Source organism: Phasianus colchicus, chromosome 1 (assembly GCF_987193195.1).
Source record: "Phasianus colchicus chromosome 1, bPhaCol1.hap1.1, whole genome shotgun sequence".
Lineage (NCBI taxonomy): Eukaryota > Metazoa > Chordata > Aves > Galliformes > Phasianidae > Phasianus > Phasianus colchicus.
In genome coordinates, this window is record NC_143436.1 from 85,970,619 (window position 1) to 85,991,494 (window position 20,876).

General features: G+C 44.1%; 1 long non-coding RNA gene across 3 annotated transcripts in view; it reads right to left on the minus strand.

Annotated features, from left to right (window-relative positions):
• The window catches only part of LOC116242318 (uncharacterized), a 75,288-nt gene extending 59,466 nt beyond the window's left edge, over positions 1-15,822 (minus strand). For all 3 annotated transcript variants that reach the window (XR_016471479.1, XR_016471478.1, XR_016471477.1), the window contains exons 1-2: positions 15,045-15,822; positions 3,050-3,233 (exon numbers count right to left, since the gene is read on the minus strand). This is a non-coding gene — a long non-coding RNA (uncharacterized LOC116242318). The remainder of the gene's footprint in view (positions 1-3,049; positions 3,234-15,044) is intronic.
• Between the last annotated feature and the right edge of the window lie 5,054 nt (positions 15,823-20,876).

Below are 20,876 nucleotides of genomic sequence, written 5' to 3' on the forward strand. Positions count from 1 at the left end.
CATCAACAAATACCTTCCAACCAAAGTATCTGTATTTAGGAATTTAGTACATAATCACAGAATCACAGAATCGTAGGGGTTGGAAAGGACCTCCAGAGATCATCGAGTCCAATCCCCTGCCAAAGCAGGTTCCCTACACCAGGTCGCACAAGTAGGCATCCAGGTGGGTCTTGAATATCTCCAGAGAAGGAGACTCCACAACCTCCCTGGGCAGCCTGTTCCAGTGCTCCGTCACCCTCACCGTAAAGAAGTTCTTGCGCACATTGGTGCGGAACTTCCTATGCTCCAGTTTCTGGCCATTTCCCCTTGTCCTGTCTACAGACTGCTGAAAACAGTCTGGCCTCACCACTCTGCCCCCCACACCTTAGATATTCATAGACCTGGATCAGGTCTCCTCTCAGTCTTCTTTTCTCAAGGCTGAACAGACCCGGTTCACTCAGCCTTTCTTCATAGGGGAGATGCTCCAGGCCCTTCACCATCTTTGTGGCCCTCCGCTGGGCTCTTTCCAAGAGATCCCTGTCTTTTTTGTACTGAGGAGCCCAGAACTGGACACAGTACTCCAGATGAGGCCTTACCAGGGCAGAGTAGAGGGGGAGGATCACCTCCCTCTACCTGCTGGCCACGCTCTTTTTAATGCACCCTAGCATGTCATTGGCCTTTTTGGCCACAAGGGCACACTGCTGGCTCATGGCCAACCTGTCGTCCACCAGGACACCCAGGTCCCTCTCTGCAGAGCTCCTCTCCAGCAGGTCAGCCCCCAACCTGTACCGGTGCATGCAATTATTCCTCCCTAGGTGCAAGACTCTACACTTGCCTTTGTTAAACCTCATCTGGTTTCTCACTGCCCAGCTCTCCAGCCTGTCCAGGTCTCGCTGAATGGCAGCACAGCCTTCAGATGTCAGCCAATCCTCCCAGCTTCATATCATCAGCAAACTTGCTAAGGGTAGCCACCATCCCCTCATCAAGGTCATTGATGAAGACGTTGAACAAGACCCCTGAGGAACACCGCTAGTTGCAGGTCTCCAACTGGACTCTGCACTGCCAATGATGACCCCCCTGTGCTCTGCCAGTCAGAGCTCAGGGTTCTCAACCCACCTCGCTGTCTACTCATCTATCCCACACTTTCTCAGCTTTGTTATAAGGATGTCATGGGAGACAGTATCAAATCTGTGAATGCTGAAATCAAGGTAGACTACATCCACTGCTCCCCCCCATCCACCCAGCCAGTGACAACATTGTAGAAGGCTACCAGGTTGGTCAAGCATGACCTCCCCCTGATGAACCTATGCTGACTATTCCTGATAACCTCCTTTTCTTCCAGTTGTCTGAAGATGGCATCCAGCACAAGCTGCTCCATCACCTTTCCAGGGTCAGAGGTGAGGCTGACTGGCCTGTAATTACCTGGATCTTCCTTCTTGCCCTGTTTGAAGACCGGAGTGACATTGGCTATCCTCCAATCTTCAGGCACCTCCCCCATTCTCCAAGACCTCTCAAAGATGACAAAGAGAGGTTCAGCAATCACCTCTGCCAGCTCCCTCAGCACCCGTGGATGCATCTCATCGGGTCCCATGGATTTATGAACATTGGTGTTGCACAGGTGCTCTTGGACTGCCTCTTCCCTGACTAAAGGGAAGTCTTGCATTCCCCAGATCCTCTCACTAACCTCCAGGGTCCGGGAGAGCTTTTTCACTGAAGACAGAAGCAAAGAAGGCGTTCAGTATCTCCGCCTTTTCAGCATCCCCCATTACCAGTACACCCCCTTCACTTAGTAGGGGAGCCACATTCTCCCTAGTCTTCCTTTTACTGTTAACATACTTAAAAAGTTTTTATTATCCTTTATCACCTTTGCCAGATTCAATTCCAGGCGGGCTTTAGCCTTCCTCATAGCATCCCTGCAGGCCCTGACAACATTTCTATATTCTTCTCAAGTGGTCAGACCCATTTTCCACATTTCATGGAGCTTTTTCTTCCCTTTGAGTTTGTACATGAGCTTCTTGCTCATCCACACAGGTCTCCTGCCACCCTTTCCTGATTTCTTGCTCACAGGGACGCACTGATCCTGAGCTTGGAAGAAGAGCTGTTTAAATGCCAACCAGCTCTCACAGGCCCCCTTACCTTCTAATACCCTAGCCCATGGGATAGCTCCAAGTAGGTCCCGGAAAAGATCAGGGTTGGCTCTCCTGAAGTCCAGGGTAGCAATCCTACTTTCTGCTTTGCTTCTTCCACTCAAGATCTTGAACTCTACCACGTGGTCACTACAACCCAAGCTGCCCCTGACCTTTACTTCCTTGACAAGCCCTTCCTTATTAGTGGAATAAGGTCCAGCAACACACACCCCCCTCATTGGTTCCTCCACCACCTGCATCAGAAAATTGTCTTCAACACATTGCAGGAACCATCTGGACTGCGTGTGCCTGGCCATGTTGCTTATCCAGCAAATATCTGGATAAATGAAGTTCCGCATAAGCAGCAGCACCTGGGATCTACTTCCAGTTGCTTATGGAAAGCCTCATCAACCTCATCCTCCTGATCAGGGGGCCTGTAGTACATACCCACAACAGTGTCACCCATACTAGCCTGCCCCTTGATTCTTACCCACAAGCTCTGCACTGCTACACCAGTCTTCCCCAGGTGGAGTTCAATACATTCTAGCTGCTCTCTCACATAAAGAGCAACTCCACCACCCCGCCTTGCCAGCCGATCTTTCCTAAAAAGCACATAGCCCTCCATGACAACATTCCAGTCATGCGAGCTGCCCCACCACGTCTCTGTGATTGCAATGAGATCATGGCCTTGCGACCGCACGCAGATCTCCAACTCTTCCTGTTTATTTCCTATACTGTGCACGTTAGTGTACAGACACTTTAGGGAAGCAGCATCCCCCTGCCCCTCTCCATCCCTTTGAACTCCACCCTCATCATCCATCAAGCTCTGTTTTGAGCCTCGAACTACCTGCTCAACCCCAGTGGCCCTCATTTTGTCCCCTTTCTTACCTAGTTTAAACCCCTCTCAATGAGTCCCACCAGTTCCTGGGCTAAGATCCTTTTACCTCTCCCAGACAGGTGAGTTCCATCTGCAGCTGTCATGCCAGGTGCTGTGTAAATTGCCCCATGGTCAAAAAAGCCAAAAGTCTTGTGTTTGCAGCAAACTCTGGGCCATTTATTTATGAGGAGGGTTTTTTTGATCCTCTCAGTATCCTTCCCTGCCACTGAAGGAATAGAAGAGAAAACCACCTGCAATAAGAAGAGAATCATAGAATTGCTCAGGTTGGAAAAGACCTTCAAGATCATCAAGTCCAACCACAACCTAGCCATATTACCATAACTCTAATAACTCTCTGTTAAACTCTAACAACTCTCTGCTAAATCATGTCCCTGAGCACCACATTCAAACGGTTTTTAAGCACATTCAGGGATGGTGACTCAACCATCTCCCTGGGAAGCCTATTCCAGTGCTTAACAACAATTTCTGTAAAGAAGTTTTTCCTGATATCCAAGCTAAACTTACCCTGGCACGTTCCCATGACATTGTTCTTGTTCCTCCATGTTTTAACGGAGTGATGTTTAACATACAACATCATGACTTTAAAGATGTCTCAGTCACAGTGTAGTCACAGTATAAGCACACTTTGATGTTCAATGGCACAATCATAAACTTTCCCAATTCCTCTGCTGGGCAAATAACTATGCTACTGAAATCTGTGCTACATTATTGTCCTGAAACTGTCCCAGAGTTCCATGTCCTTCAATATCTTGTATCTAAAAATGGAACTCTCAGCTCACTCCCGAGAGGTCACTAATTAAAATGGGTATTATTAGAGTTTAGGTATACTCAGATACACTGCAAGTGATACTATAAATACTTTTGTGACTTTATTTTCTGATACATTTAGATCCTAGAAAAAGGACAAAAAATTTACCTTCACTGTAATGACAATCCAACCTATGAAAATATATAGTGGGCATAAAACAGAAAGGAAAAAAAAAAGCAAGTATCCAGTGGCTTAAGTAGTTAGCCTTTCAACTACATTAATGTGTTATGGCAGAAACAAATGACAATTGCAAGACAGCAAATGAGGAATTGGATTTACTGCATCACCAGTTCCAGCTAGATGCTAAAGAGTTTATTTTCCCACTTATTCCCTTCTGTCTTTATCTTCCCAACAAAGAAGCATTCTTTGCTATTTCAGTTAAGGTTAGAAGAGGCTTCAGGGAAGATGAGATAAAGGTAGATACACTTTCATAAAGTTCCTAAAAGGCTCAAAGTTAGAAACAAGTTTCTAAGATCACACTTCGACTTTCCTACAGTACAACAAGGGAGGGAGTAGAGACATCAGGAGGAATCTTCTGTCTCCCCTTGAGTCTGAGCAACACTTTTGCACCACTTCTTCACCATGTCCTGATGCCGCACTGAGTGTGCAAGGCATAGGAGGCACACCTGACTAACCCTTTGGCTTGAGCAGGAAACTGAAAGGACAGAGGCTACAGAAAGGGCAAAAAGTCATGATTTATAAAACAAACAGTTTTTAAGACTTGTAATTAGTTATTGAGCCATAAAACACACCTCAACACTCATAACAACTTGAACGCATACAGTCTTGTCTTCTTAAGTCATCTAATATGATAGGAAGATATCTTCAAAATTATGAAGAAGAGAGAAATAAAGAACCTAAAAGATAGCTGGTAAGTTGTGGGATGGCTTCAGAAGTCCATCAAACTTCACCTCATATTTTATTGCTGACAGAATAGCACATTATGAACGTTGCACGTAAATTTTCACCTTCTTTTTCAAATTATAAGTTAACCATGAAAATGCAGGTAGCATTTCCTTTACACCTGTAATGGAAAGTCTTCTGGTCAATATACTACATGGAAAAAAAACAAAAAAAAAAACCAACAACACTGCCTGCTTATGTTAATGGCTTACACAGCTTTCTTGATGCAGATATAAAAAATTTCATAGGAGTTCCCAAAAAGAAAAGTTACATCTGTTAAATGTATTTTACAGATAGGGAATTTTACACAATGAAGTGACTGACATCTCATAACAGCTAGGCCTTCATGACTAATGGACTAATACTTAAATTATTGTATCTTTCTTCCTTTTTCATCCCTAATTCAAGCTGCTAAGCAACCACTGTGCCACAGAGTAGCCCAAAAAATGCATTAGGATTTTGATCTGCATACTTTTGATGTTCTACTCTTCTAAATTTCTTGAAAATCAGAGTAAGCTTGGGTAAGAAGGGCCATGGGAAAGCACAGCCTTTGACACTGGAACTCATTTTCTAAAATGAATCCTGTTTTTATGCACTGCAAACAGTATATTCTGTACTCAGTGCTCCATGAAGACTGACCTGCTCTCTAAAGACAGAAGATGCAGTGAAGAGAAATATGAAGAAGGTCAGGTGAAATTTGTACGAATCTATTAGGAAGCCCTTAACAGTGATTCTGAGCTAATATATTTGAATTTTGCTTCACTGTAGTTATGCAGATTGGGTAGGTACTTTTATTGGGATGAATATATAAATATTTCACACAATGAGCTGCTTATTTTGTGGGCTTCCATTGTCCTAGTGCAAGCAAGAGAGGTGCTCTTAGCCTTAACAATTATAGCAGCTGTTCAGAAAACTGTAAGCACTCCACAGGATCAAGTCCTGTCTTTCTCTCATTACAAGGAAGAAACTGAAGCACAGGTGTTACTGTCAAATACAGCTCACCTGTGGGAGAATTCAGCTGTATTCCCTTCCTAGTATGTTTGTTACTGAGCTACAGAGACCTTTGTTATTTAATATAACACTAATATCATCTCTAATTACTGGCTTCTGTTCATGGTAACACAAAATATCATTTTAAGTTACACAGACCTGTTAGCATTACTGTAAACTGACTGCAACTTTGCTAAAGTAATGTAGATTTAAAGAAGATAAACATTAAGTGATTTTACATAATGGTGGGTTTTACTACAGGTGAGGAATCATCTTGGGTAAACAACACTGAAACTTTTTGTTCAACTACTAACCAGACAAGGAAACCGGCATTCAGTCAGTGAAAGCTCAAAGTCAAAAAATTCAGAAAACCAGCAGCTGTGGAAGCTGAATTACCTATTTGAAAACCTCGATTATATCTACTCATAAAGCTGAGTTTAGTCACTCAGCAAGACACTCACCTAATTTCTCCCACTCACTACAAGGTCATCTCCCACTCGCTACAAGGGGGCATTATTCTTTCCAGGCCAGTTAACTCTGATAACTATTTGTAGGAGATATTCTTGCACAACAATTGTATATGGAAGTCCTTCATTATTGCTGTTATCTAGACCAATATTTTCTGAATTATATTTGGAATGAGATAATTAAAGACAATTCAGGCCAATCTAGGACTTTACTGATAACTTCACCATAGTTCAACTCAAGCCAAAGCTCCTACCCTCAGATAACTGGCTAATAGATAGGAATAGACAGAAAGTTATGTACTTGTTGAAAGTTAACTCATCCAGCAGTATAAAATATGTTTCAGTTCAGAAGATCTGAAAAAATTCAGAATCAGCTCATGGTTGCATGATAAGCATAGGACCTCAAGCAAAAATGCTAGTAAGTTTTTCTGGGTAACTTTCAACCTCACGAGATTCACTTCCAAGCATTAACAAAGTTGCTATATATGTAGTTGCCAATCCTAAATTCTACAGCCATGGGACTGGATAAATTAGAAAATGAGCCCTCTTCCAGGCCACACTGCTTCAGCTTCTTACAACTAAGCAGCTGTAAGGGTGGCACAGGGAGGTACAGAATCAATTTACTCCAGTCTCAAATCTAGTCTTAGTCAAGGATACAGAAGATATAAACCATTTCCTAATGACCATAACACAGCCTCCTAGAGTGGTTTGGTATGATCCACATATTCTGCTTAACTAATTCTGAGACAATCTTGCTAAGCCATAACTACTTCAGTCAGGAGTGTATTTTATTTTTTTAACAAACATAAATGGTTTTATTGGCATAATACACTTTCATACAAATATAACATTCATTCACAGTAAAGGCGAGCGCAGAGCTTTATCTCCATCAGGATATTTAAAGTCACTGCAACTTCTCTGAGAAGACAAATCTCACAATTCAAACCCTCTGAGACTGATCTGTCACAGTTCTTAAGATTTGTTTTGTCACAGCATTGGAGGGTTTCCCAAAACTCACTGTCCTGAATTATTGCCCCACTATGCATCATTTTTTCCAGCAGTTCTGTTTCATAAAAGGAGGCAGCAGTTCTACCCAGGAGCCACCAGCCTTCAAAGTCTACAGCCATTTGTTTCTCTTTCATAAAGCTGACCTTGAAATGTACTTGCAGCTACTCCTTCTCTCTCCCTCTGTGATTGCTCTGAAGAGCTCGCTCTGCCCATCTGCTTGACTTTCCTGAGTCATTATCTATGTCTTAATATCCATCTCCGAGGGTCTCATGTGCAACTTAAAGGACAGAACTAAAAAGCTTCACTCTTAATAACATTTCTTAGAAAAAAAAAAGATTCCAAACTGTGCCTTGTCATGACTCTCTTATGGCCTTGTATTGTCTCTGTGGTAAGCAGCAGGAATGGATCATACTAGGTCTCAAAGACCTGACTGCCTGTAGATGATGCTAATCTCCCCTCAGCAAAGAGAGAACAATATTAATTTGCAATGCTTTCAGTTATTTTGGAAAAGGCAGTCAGTTAATCCAGTCCCAATGGCTCAAAACTGCTCTCATGTGTTCTGATTTTTTAACCCAGGCCTTCTGCTGCCTCAGTCTGCTGAGCAATTGTCCCACAGCCTCAGGGAGGAACTTGACTGGGACAAATGCTGAAATCAGGTGCGCAGTAGAAGGGTTGTGATGAGCTCAAGAGCATCTGCTGTCTCTTGCTCTTTGTTAGCCATGGGACAGATGTGTGAGCTGCAGCTGTCTCTCCATAGTGACCAGAGCAGAACTAACTGCCATGTTCTTTGACTTTTATGCTGGGACTTAGCTTATGGATCCTCTCTGCTTTATTGCTACAAGCTGTCAGCAAGGACCACCAGAAAACTTGAAAATGAGCAAATTCAAAGACAAAAAGCACCTCTGTGCATCTCTCTCAAAAGTTACAGGAAATATTTAGGGATCAAAAAGAATACAGTTTCCTATTGACTGCTGGTATAAACCGAATAACATCTCTATCTTCTCTATCTTTTTTTAGTTGGTATGTCCTACTATTGTGTCTGTGCATGCAAAGCATCCTCATGTAGTTTTGTCAGGCCTGGAATTGAAAAGATGACTGAATGTGATGTATACAGCCACAGAGCTCATCTTATCCAAAAGATTCTAGCTAAGGAAAGAGGAATCCTGTAAGAACAAAAAGGAAAAGGAGGGCCAGCCCCAGCAGAAGTGTGAGAACAGAGGTGATCAGGGACCTTCAGATCTCCAGAGGCAAGAAAACAAAGGTGCTGCCTGCAGTATTGAAGCAACCCCCTGAAAACCTTCTTGTTTTCCTCCTTCTCCAGAGAGACAATCAGTGGGCAGTGACATTTTCCTAAAAACAACACCTAGTCTCTTTAGGCTGCACGATCCTTTTGCACACCAGAACCAAGAACATTATCATCCAGATGGGAGACACTGGAAACAGTAGTGTTTTACAAAGAAACTAAAACATGAGAAGGGGCAGAAGATACATAATGCAGGAGAGAACCATAGGAATTTGCTACAACAGTTCCACTGTTACTTGAGCATTGCAACAGCTTCCAGAAATGCTCTGCAGAAATGTCACACAGAGCCCTGTGTCAGGCCCTGAGGACAGCACTGGCTGATTATCCACTGGGCATTTTGACTTCAGTCAACAAGCCACATTTGAGGAGACGTACCATCTTTGGTGATAGGATGAAGACACCATATGCAAACCAAAAAATCTAAATGCTAGAGAACTCCTGACTGAGGGCATGGCATAAATTACTGAGGAGCCTAATTTTGCATGTAAATAGCTACTATGCTCTTAGATCACTTGGACTTGAATATTTCACAGTGGGCAACCTGTAATTCTCAGGGCCGTGGATTTTTGGCCCATCTGTGGCTCACCTTACAAGGTGCGTCACAATGCTCTATAAAGAGGATTTGCTTGTGACCTCACACTCAAGTGATGATCTCATGCTCACTCTGTGCCACTTATTTCTACGGAATTCATCCTGTTTTACCACAGGGAGGAGAATCTGGCTTACTGAGATGCACTGAGAGAACTGGCACTCTGAGAAGATGCCATGATGCCTTGTCATCTGCATCTCCTCCACCTGACAGACAAGCCCTGAAGGGCTCCCTGAAGGGGAGCATCTTCCAAAGATCTTTTACCTTGCCCTACATTCCATAGTAAAACCCCCAGGTGTTTTATTTACACTGCCAAATTTACAGAAATACTCATCAGAAATGATCTTGGCAGTGTCTAATAAGCCTTTTAGAGGCCTATATTTTTCTACTGCTGCAGCTTTTCAAAAAATTAATGCTTTGTTTTGACTTGACTAAGGATGAGGTGGGTGGGTGGTCTGAAATCCATATGGGCCACTTTAATTACCTTAGTCACACCAGCAGATACAAGTTACCACGGCATCCTCTGTTTTTTTCCTGTGTATTTTTTTTCTAGTTTAGTTACAAACCACGTTTATCCATGTTTCTCTTTGTAGAGATCCACAGTTTATAAGCTGTTTGCTGCCCGGTGACTGGTTTCCCTAAGTTAATGAAGTTTGCAAAAGAGCTCAGCATGTTGTATTTAGTTATTCTCTTGCTGACTTTAAGTAGTACTTATTTTCTTCACTTTTCTGTGTTCTTACTTGTTCGTTATCAGTAAGGTGAGTCACATTTGTCAGTACTTGGATGAGAGACATAAAAGAAGCTCTTGCTTAAAGGTCTGAACCAATAACTCTACATGGTATCACAAAGTCTTCCCAGAATCATAAATATCCCAAGTTGGAAACAGCCACAAGGATCATCAAGTCCAGCTCCTGGCTCCACACAGCAGCACCCAAAATCCAAACTCTACGTCTGAGAGCAGTATCCAAACACGGCTTGAACTCCAGCACTAAGGGCCGTGCCCACTGCCCTGTGCAGCCTGTTCCATGCCCACCACTCTGTGGTGCAGACCCTGTCCCTCACCCCCATCTGCCCTCCCCTGACACAGCTCCATGCCGTTCCCTCGGGCCCTGTCGCTGTCACACAGAGCAGAGCTCAGCGCTGCCCTCCGCTCCCTGTGAGGAGCTGCAGCTGCCATCAGGCCTCCTCTCAGCTCCTCTGCTCTGGGCTGAGCACACCACGGGACCTCAGCTGCACCTCACACTTTTCAGCCCTCCTTTGGACACTCTCTGAAGCTTAATGTCCTTAAATTGTGGCACCCACAGCTGCACAGTGCAGAGCTGTGGGAGGGTGCTGCCAGTGTGGGCTCAAGTGTGCCCCAGGGTACAGCTGGCCCTTTGGGCTGGCACGGCTCTCTGCTGGCTCACATTCAACTTGCTGTCAACCAAAACCCAGATCCCTTTCTGTAGTGCTCCTCTCTAGCATCACATCCCCCAGTCTGTTACAAATACCCAGGGTTGCTCCATCCCAGGTATAGAATCCAGCACTTGCTCCAATTAACCATTCAGTTGGTGATTGCCCAGACCTATAATTTCTCAGCATCTCTCTGCAAGGCCTCAGCAGAGCCAACAGCTCTTCCTAATTTAGGGAATGTAACCCCATTTGCTATAACCCTTAGACTTCTGAAGATGCTCCCTGATGCACTGTAAAAAAAGCAATAGACCAAATCTTTAAAGGTGCCTTTTCTAAAGGGTTACTATTGGAAATTATGTACCTCAATCAAAATTCCTAGTATGCTCTCCCTCTCTGAGCGTGCTACCAGCATCTGCTTAACAAATGGATGTCTTGCATTTCTTGAACTGATTAAGTGTATATGGTGTCACACAGTGCCCAACAGCTGCTGTTCAACCAGCTACAGCTGAGCAGTTCTTATTTATGTGTGTGTGTGTGTGTGTGTGCGTGTGCGCAACCTTGGAATCCCAACATACTTGCAGTTCTGAAGGGGGTTTCCTATCGCACAGGGTGAATCTCTTCCTTTTGATTTTGCCAGGCACATAGCATTTTAAGACTCCAGGACTGCACAAATAACACTTGGGAATGCTTGAGAACAAAATACCATTTGCTTGGGTGCAGTACAGCCACATTCATGTATATCCACTGCCAAAGAGAGACTAGTCATAATATACAGTCTATGCAAATACAAGGAATTGAGAAAAAGATTGCCTTATTCGTGGGACATCATAAATTCTAGGTTTCAAGAGCTTCAGCTCTACACCACTGCTGCCAATTTCTTTACTTCTCTCTTTACTGAGGCTCCAGGTGTTTGTGTTCAGACCACCCTTTCTCTCTTTATGGTAGCAGCTCCCATACCCAACAGGAGAATTGCCCTAAGGTTGTTGGTGGGTTGCAGGCAGGTGAGTAGCCACAGGCTGGCTACTCTTGGGGACTTGGTGGGACTGCTTGTTTGTCTGGGAGGTGTGATATGAAACTCATGCACCATGCATAATTTCCTTACTGGTTGTCATCTGGATGCAGGGGTTCCTAGATGCTGTCTAGATTCACAGGCTCAGTATATTAGGCACAATGGTTAGAGCTGGGGCTCAGCCTACGTGCAAGGTTGTTTGTTGTTCTGCAATTTTCCTTCTGTAATCTTTCTGTGCTGTAGCTTGTACTAGCCAGTGGGGTGCTTTGAGAGAGAAGATTCTTGAGGGTTATTAACAAATTATGTTGTGGCAAAAGCAACTGTAAACAGAAGTTGCTTATTTAATCATGGAAGTAATTTTAGGGTCTGATTAGTATTCCTACTGCAGCCAATGATTAAACTAAGGAGTACATAATTGGGGTTAGGCATTGTGGCTTTTCTGGAAGGTCAAGCGAAATGGACCTTCCAGAAGAACCTGGAGGTGTAGAGCTATAGTGTGCAGGAATCAGAAGGAAATGTGACTGCCAAGGCTGGGAAGAACAATTTCTAATGCACTGTCAAGCATACCACAGTGTTTTAAAACTTGTTTAAATTAGAGGTGCATCTATACAAATGCCAGAAGAGATGTGCAGTCTAGGTATTTTCCACTCTGATAACTTCATAATCTAGTCTCTATGCAGATTTTCCCAGGGTAAGAAGCCTCTAGTTTCACTTTCATTAGCAAGTTACTTTTGCAAAGTTTTGCACATGTTTTAGCCACTGTGTTCCAAACTGAACAACTTCTAGGAAGAAAATACACTGAAATAAGTTAATCCAACAGTTTTTATCACACTTTCCTTGCCTGAGCTATCTTCAAACCCTAATATACCACAGAACTTCAGAAAACACATTACACAAACACATTCCCAGTAAAATAAGTACAGCTCGTAACAACTGTCACATCTAGCTCTTGAGTAGTCAGTGACTGCCTGGTACGGGAGGAAGGCTGAAGCAAAGACAGCTTCATCCTAGATATAAGCTAGAACAGCATCTGTCTGGACTGTAAAAATAACAGGAAGAACCTATGAAGCTATTTCCTAATGTAAAAAGATTCTTTCTTTGAGGGCCTAGGATATCTCTGTGAAATTGTCTCATTCTCTACATCTGCATTTGCTGTCAGCCAAATATACCTGAAAACACATAGCTTTGTAGGGATTATTCAAATCACAGACAAGACGTTAAGGAATTTCAAGCATTGAAAAAATGTCATTCTTTATAAGCATGTTTGCAGAACATTTTAGTTTTAACTTGCTCTAATACTGAGAGATACTAAAGAAGAGGCCAGAGCCTTAATAACAAACTTTTCCCTATCCAAGAGGAAAGTATATAACATTCCTGCCCAAGATCTACTAGGAGGGTTACAGATACATCATTCAAGGCAATATATGGACATAGGTCTGCTTCAAATTACACCTGGCTCAACAAATGCCTCACCACACTCCCACTGAAATGCTTATCTCCTTTCATCATGTCTGCTTTCTTACATCTTTTCTTTCTCACTCCCTCAATAACTCACCTACTTCATTCCTTTACCCTATTCTCCCCAACCTCCTTGTCTCTATTCATTCTTTCCATCCAGTTTCTTCCCAAGATCTTTCTATGTCATCCTCTCTCAATTTTTCACTTGCCGTTCAATTCATCCCATCCCAATGCTCTTATTCTTCTTAGGGTATAGACAAGTTAGTGCAGGTTTGGATTCTGAAGCAGAATCCTACATAATCCCTTCCTTCAACCAGATTTTTCCACTTGTACAGAGCTTTACTCTGCTCGCCTTCTGGAAACAAGAAGTCATTCTCAACAGCTGACTTAGCTTGGATTTGTAAGGCCCTAGAAGACCTGGATGAAAGGGGGAAAAGAATTCTGGCCCCAGAGCTGTCTGGGCTCATTGACAGGACTTTAAACTAAGTTTGAAGGAGAAAAGGGGTGACAGTGGGCCTGCCCATAACAAAGTACAGGATAGCACAGCTAAGTTAAAGGGACAAGGTGCTAGCGGGGGTCTTAGCCTGCTGCATCTTTTGATGATGAAGGCAACAGGAAGACTAATGGTAAATACTTCAAAGGAATTAAGGATTTATCCTCCAGGAAGATGACAAGACCAGCTGTCCAGCTGTAGTGTCTCGACACCAACACACACAGCTTGGGAAATAAAGAGGAGTTGGAAGCCACCGTGCTACTGGAAAACCATGATGTAGTTGCTGTCACCAAAACCCAGAGGGATGATTCCCATGACTGATGGCTACAAGCTGCTCAGAAGGGACTGGTGAGAAAGGAGGGAAGAAAGCGCTGCCCTCTACGTCAAGGAAGGAATAGAGTGTGAAGAGCTGTCCCTTAAGAACGACCACGAGCAAGTTGAAAGCCAGTGGGTGACAGTTAGAAACAGAAGCAACAAAAGGAGACTTGTGGTTTGGAGGTCCACTACAGGATGCCTGATCAAGTGGAGCAAGTTGGTAAAGCCTTCCTCCTCCAGCTACAGAGGCATCGTGTTTGCAGGCTGCCACCCTGTTGGGAGACTGCAACCACCCTGACCTCTGCTGGGAACGTAGCACAGTGAGCTGTGAGTGATCCACAATGCTCCTGGAATGTATCAAGGATAACTTCCTGAGCAGGGTAATAGCCCAACCAGAGGGGATGCAATGCTGGACCTGCTGCTCACCAACATGAGTGAACTGATCGGTGACATCAGGATTGAAGGCTGCAGGGGCTGTAGTGACCATACAATGGTGGAGTTCATGCTCTTAAGGGATATTGGACAAGCAAAGGGTAAAATTAGGAAGTTTAATTTTAAGAAAGCCAAATTCCAGCTCTTCAGGCAATTAGCCAACAAAACCCCCTGAGAATCTATCCTCAAGGACAAGGGAGTGGAGCAGAGCCAGCACAAGAGCTTTCTGTCCCCCAGGTAGAGGAAGTCAGGAAAGGAAGGCAAGAGAATGTCATGGCTGAACCAGGACCTGCTGGTCAAATTGGACAGCAAGAAGAAAATGCACAGGCAGTGGAAGCAGGGACAGGTACTCTGGGAGGAGTGCAGGAGTGCTTCTGGGCTATGTAGGGATGGGTCCAGGAAGGACAAGGCCCAAATGGAACAGGACTTAGCAAGGGGCATAAAGAAGAATAAGAAAGGCTTCTGTAGGTACAACAGCTGGAAAGTCCATTGCCCCTAGTGAGCAATACAGGAAGGCTGGTAACAAACACAAGAAGACTGAGGTACTCAACAACCTTTTTTGCCTCAGACTTCACTGGCAACTGATGAACACGCAGCCCTTCAGCAGGTGGTTCAGAAGGTGAGAACTGGGGAAGCAATGCCCTTCCTGCTCTAAGTGAATATCAGGTTTGTGACCACCTGAGGAACTTGAATGTCAACAAGTCTATTATTGTGCCAGTTAGATGCATCCCAGAGTCCTAAGAGCTGGGTGACATGGTGACCAATGATGACCAGTCTCAATGATGGTGGCCATGGTAGTCAGGTGAAGTCCCCAGTGGCAATGTCACATCCATTTTTAAGAAGGGTAGAAAGGATGACCCAGGGAACTACCAACCTGTCAGCCGCATCTCTGTGCAGGGGAAGATCATGAAGCAGATCCTCCTGCTGGCTATGCTAAGGTACATGGAAGACAGGGACGTGGTATGGGATAACCAGCATGGTCTTGCCTGACCAACCTGGCTGTCTTTTATGATGTCATAACTGCATCAGTGGTCAAGAGAAGAGCCACTGATGTGATCTATCTGGACTTCAGTAAGGCCTTTGACATGGTCCCCCATAACATCCTTTTCTTTCTTTGGAAAGATATGGATTTGATGGATGGGCTGTTTGATGGACAAAGAACTGGTTAAAAGATCATACCCAGAGATCAATGGCTCCATGTCCATATGGAGATCAGTGACGAGCGGTGTTCTTCAGGGGTCTGTACTGGGACTGCTGCTCTTTAACATCTTCACCATGACACTGACATTGGGATCAAGTGCACCCTCCACAAGTTTGCAGATGACACCAAGCTGTGTGGTGTGGCTAACATGCCCAAGGGATGGGATGCCATCCAGAGAGACCTAGACAATCTTGTGCAATGGGTCCAGGTGAACCCCATGAGGTTTAACAAGTCCAAGTGCAAGTTCCTGCACCTGGGTCATGGCAATCCCTGCTATCAGAACAAGCTGGGGGATGTAAGGATAGAGCACAGCCCTGCACGAAAGAACCAGGGGTATTGGTGGTGGTGCAAGCTTGGCATGAGCCAGCGACTTGCCCTCACAGCCGAGAAAGCCAACTGTATCCTGGGCTGCATCCTAAGCAGCATGGCCAGCAGGTTGAGGGAGGTGATCCTGCCCCTCTATTCCATGCTGGTGAGACCTCACCTGGAATACTATGTCCAGATGTGGGATCCTCAGTACAGGAGAAACATGGACGTGTTGGAATGTGTCCAGAGGAGGACCACAAGAAAGATCCAAGGGATGGAACATCTCCCCTACAAGGACAGGCTGCAAACTAGGGCTGTTCAGCCTGGAGAAGAGAGGGCTCTGGGAAGACTGCCAGAGGTTTTTCAGTATCTAAAAGTGGGCTATAAGATAGGAGACAGACTCTTTAGCAGGGTCTGCTGTGATAGGACAAGGGGAAATGGTTTCAAACTAAAGGAGGGGAGATTTAGATTAGATATAAGAAAGAAGTTTTTTACAATAGGGGTGGTGAATCACTGGAACAGGTTGACCACAGAGGTGGTGGATACCTTGACCCTGGAGACATTCAAGGTCAGGCTGGATGGGGCTCACAGCAACCTGACGTAGCTGTAGGTGTCCCTGTTCATGCAGGGAGTTGGACTACATGATCCTTAAGGGTCTCTTCCAACTCAACCAGTTCTATTATTTTATGATTCTATAAGAGATCCTGCCAACAGGTAAGTTTTACTGAGGATATGTCTGTTCTCAAGGATATGTATTCTACCTCTGTCTCCCACCTGATTAGCATGCACTCTCTGTCTTAAGAAAGTGGCTTCCATTCTTCAGATGCCTTCCTGTACAATTGCTGGCACTTTATATATAGAGTCCAAAACAGCCTTTCCTTTGCTGGAATCATCTCCCTTCCAAATACAATTAGGCATTTGGCACTTCTTTTGCCTTTCAAATCATAGGACATAAACCCTTTCCCACGAGGATTATGTATTTTGATTTATCAAGTCTATGCCAACAGAACTGAGAGCACATCTTGATATCCTGGATGAAGTACCCAAATTAGGTTAACTATCTGCCTTCACTTACAATGCGGCACCTAACAGTGAATGCTTAGCATCTGATGTTTATCCATTTGAGACTGTGGTTGTTATTTGTAGCTCAGACCATGGAGTTCAATGCTCAAGAGACTTTGACAGCCTTTGCTACATTGAAACGCGCCAAGACAATAGGATCAGCAAGAAGCTGTCAGGATTGGTGCAACGCCAATGCATGCCCAAGGGTCCACTCTGTTCCTACTCAGGGGTGTTATAATAGCATCTAAAGACTTGTCCACAGGGAAGGACTAACTGGGCTAGGTGACATAAACACACCAGGGAGGACAGGTGGGCACAAAACAAGTTACACATAGGAAAGCAGGACATAGAAAGCATTATCTTCCTCATTTCAAAGACAGGAACTGAAACAGTAATTGTGATATGTCAAGGTCACTCAAGAATTGAGAAATAGCGATGAGAACAGAATTTTCTGTTTTTCTGAGTCACAGCTCAGTGCCTCAGTCACAAGACCATTCTTCATCTCTCACTCTCACCCCAAGGGAAAAACATGTCACTCCTATTTGCTTAACTAGCAGCAGTCCTATCTATAGGCTGTCCATCTTCCTAAGCGCACACACAGGGTACCAGCAGTCTGAAGCAATAGTGACACATGAGAGCTTACCTCCCTGCTGGAGGCACATGACACAGCTGATGTGCATTAGAAAGGCCGCCTGATTCATAAGGCACCATCAGAGTTCATGCCTAATGATACCGATGGAGACAAGAATTCTCAGCCCGATCCCCTTCAGATTAGGTTTCTGAACATTCCCTTTATGGCACGTGGAGAGAATCTGAAGGAGAGTTCAACAGCATAGATATTTTCCTGGCAAGGGGACGGACCTTTAAAGCTCTCAAGTGGTCCCAGAATAAACTTCATGACTTGAGAATGAACACAATGTGCTGACAACGTCTTTAAAGGCAGTCATCAGGGCAGCCTTTCTTGTGCCCACTGCTGTGCTGTGATCCCATCAGACTTTCTGGAAAGAATGCAAAGAGCTGGGTGGGATGCCTTGGTGAGTGCACAGTGGTGAGTACATCAGCTAGAGAATTAATGAGGAACACTCTCCCTTGAGAGGCAGCTGTAGGCTCAGGCCTTCTGGTGGGTAATCCTGCTGTTCTTAGTGCCTCAAGATGGGTTCCCCTCAGGAACCCAGAATGTGGAGGTAGGGAATGGAGGGGTTAGGAAATCATTGGGGAACAACAGAGGAGAGAATTCTTTGTGGAAGACAGCCAAGGATTGAAGTGAGAAGAGGGCACTGGTCAGGTACATGGTTTGGGATGTATGCAATGTGGGATGTATGCTGGGTACAAGCAATGTGGAGCATAAAAAAGGGTTATTCTGATGAGAGCAAATGTGGGGGCAAAATCCCAGCTCTGTTAAAATCCAAGACAGTGAAGGACTTAACTGATTTCAGGGGAGCCTGGGTTTGGCTTTGGAGATCTGCTGTGCTTGTAAGCCTGCAGAATCTCTGCTCATGTTCCGAGCGTGGTGAAAGTGGTGTTCAATTTAAACTAATGCATCAGAGCAAGGTGCATCACTTCACATGGAGTGATGAACTCGGGGTGGCATTATGCTAGCCATTTGCTTTTCCATTGCTGGCTAAAATTCATTAAGGTATTCTAGAGGAGGCAGTTTTCTTGTTATGCACAGAGTGATACTTGGACCTGTAAAAAAAACAACTGGCAATGAGAAGATTTTGTGAGAATTTCATCCACTCTTTTTGTTTTTTTCATGTTAAACATAAATTTAGCACCACATTCATGGCATTCTGCCATGTACTTCAATCCACCTAGAACTGTTTTACAGGAAAACCTCTGCTAGCTGTTAAGTGAAAACCTCCAGTCATATTATGCACCCCATATTCAAAATCTATGAAATCCTGGGGGAGTTTTTGAGTTCAAACAGAAAAGCTGAACAAGCCAAATGTTCTCAGTACCTCCTTGTGGCCCTGTGAACTTTTCCTTAAATATCTTGAAACAAAGCTTTCTGCGTGTCTAAAAATAGGAACCAACCTGCTCTAGACCAAGTTTCACAATCCACACTTACTTATACTATAATGGAAGTTTGGCTTCACACTCCTACCAGGTCCCAGGCAATGGCTGTGCAGTAGAAGCAAGAGCAGGAACCAATGTCTGCCTGTGGTGATATTCCCGAGTTCAGGACATTTTTTGACAAGGGGAAGGCAGAAGCAACCATGGGGTGTGATGATCTTTCTTCAACAGGGAGCCCCGCTCATCTCCTGGCCTTGCCCAATTGGATCCACAAGTTTAAGACCATTTTTCTTTTCAACAAAAGTAACAGGAGTAAAGCTGTTACTGCTGTCTTACTAATATCTGCTTCGAGTTTCAGGAATAGATCAGTAATTGCCATCCAAGCCACAAGCAAAAAGCTGGTGACAGATGAGCTGGGGATGTTCTGTAATTGACAAGAGAGAAAATCCTGGGGTCTCCCCACTGAGATGAGCTTTCATATCTTTGCAGATTCTCCCACCTGCTGGAAAGCAAATTAGGAGACTATGACAGATGAATTGAATGTAACTACATGCAAACACATACAGATGTTGTGGCTGTCTGCCAACACCTTCAGCAGAAAAACTTCTGCTGGAGTTTAGTTCTTTGTTTGTTCCTTTCCTTTTCCTTATGCTGTGTCCCCATACTATAAGGCAATGTACTGCCACATCACCACACAGGCACAAAGCCTGTGATGACGGTCCTCTGAGCCAGTGAACTCCCAGAGCTACTTTAAAGCAATTTTAGCCACAGTTCTGAGAAGGGATGGTGGGAAACCAGCAGCTGGAAATCACTGTTGGAGAAGGGGATGTGACAAGTAGGCAGCCTGATGAGAGAGGCCAAGCAGTACTACGTACGCAATGGAAAGAAGATCGGATCATGGGTTCACCGTTTTTGACCTGTGGGCCTCAGGGTTAGAATATGTTGATATTAGCAGGATGTGATGCCTCAGGGGAAAGGGGATGAGCCAACATCATTCATTTGGCTAATCACAAACTGGAGCTATGAAGGGGAAGAAGAATACTCCTGAGCAAATCAGAAGGCTTTGTGTGAAGCTTTGCAAAGCAGAAGCTCATGCACAAAGTGGGCTTCCCTTCAACTACTCTGCCAAGGAAGACTGAAAATTCTCTACAGGGTAAGACTGAGGTGTGATGTTGGGGATGGTGAGATATGAGCCCCCAAGTCTTCACTATAGTGTGTGAGCTTCTTAGCTATGAGAGAGGATGGGGAAAAGAGAGTGAGAAAGATCTTTGTCAGAGAGTCTGTGATACAAAATAGGCAGAAAGCTGATCAACAGAGTTGGACTGAGAGAGAGCAGAGCTGTGTTTCTTAGCAATCCAGTTATGAAAGAAACACCACAGCTCACTCCTTTTCCTTCATAATCAACTAAAAATTAGGATAAAATGTTGTGTATGTTTAGCTTTTTTCCCCTCTCTATGTAAATAAAAAATCATTTACCTTCTCCTTTTGTTGCTTGCAAGCAGGAATGTGTGTTTAATTTCAGAATGTATTTTCTCAGAATTTTCTAGAAAATCTTTAACATCTTACCAAGTACTTCTGCTCTTTGGATAAGAAGTTCATAAGAAGTGAATTGAAACACCCAGCTTTATGTCTCTTGATTCTCTTGCTATTTGGGAATAAAGAGGGGAAAGCACATATAAATGTCTGGCCAGTGTAGCAGTCTCTAAAGAGACATCAACCTCTGGCATAGTTAGAGCCAAACCTTAACTCCTTTTAATAATATTTTCTTTGGATCCTTTTTAATCTCTCTGCAGGATAAGGGTCAGCTGGGAAAAATGTTAGCTTAAGTCACCTTGCCCTGCATACTTTTCTCTGAGACAAATATTAAGCTGATACATCTGAAAATCTGATCCATTGTGATTAATCATTTCTCAGACACTTGTGGCACTAGCCACATTTATACATAACCAAGTCATTTTCCTTGTGAGTGACTGTTGCAATTGCACCAACATTTACATCCATACAAATGGGACAGAGACAGGAAGATGGTGAAAGGCAGGATTCTCTGCAAGTGGCTATCTATTCAGGTATCATGCTCACCATGGTTGCTTTTGAGACTGCCTGACTAAAAAGGCACACACATGA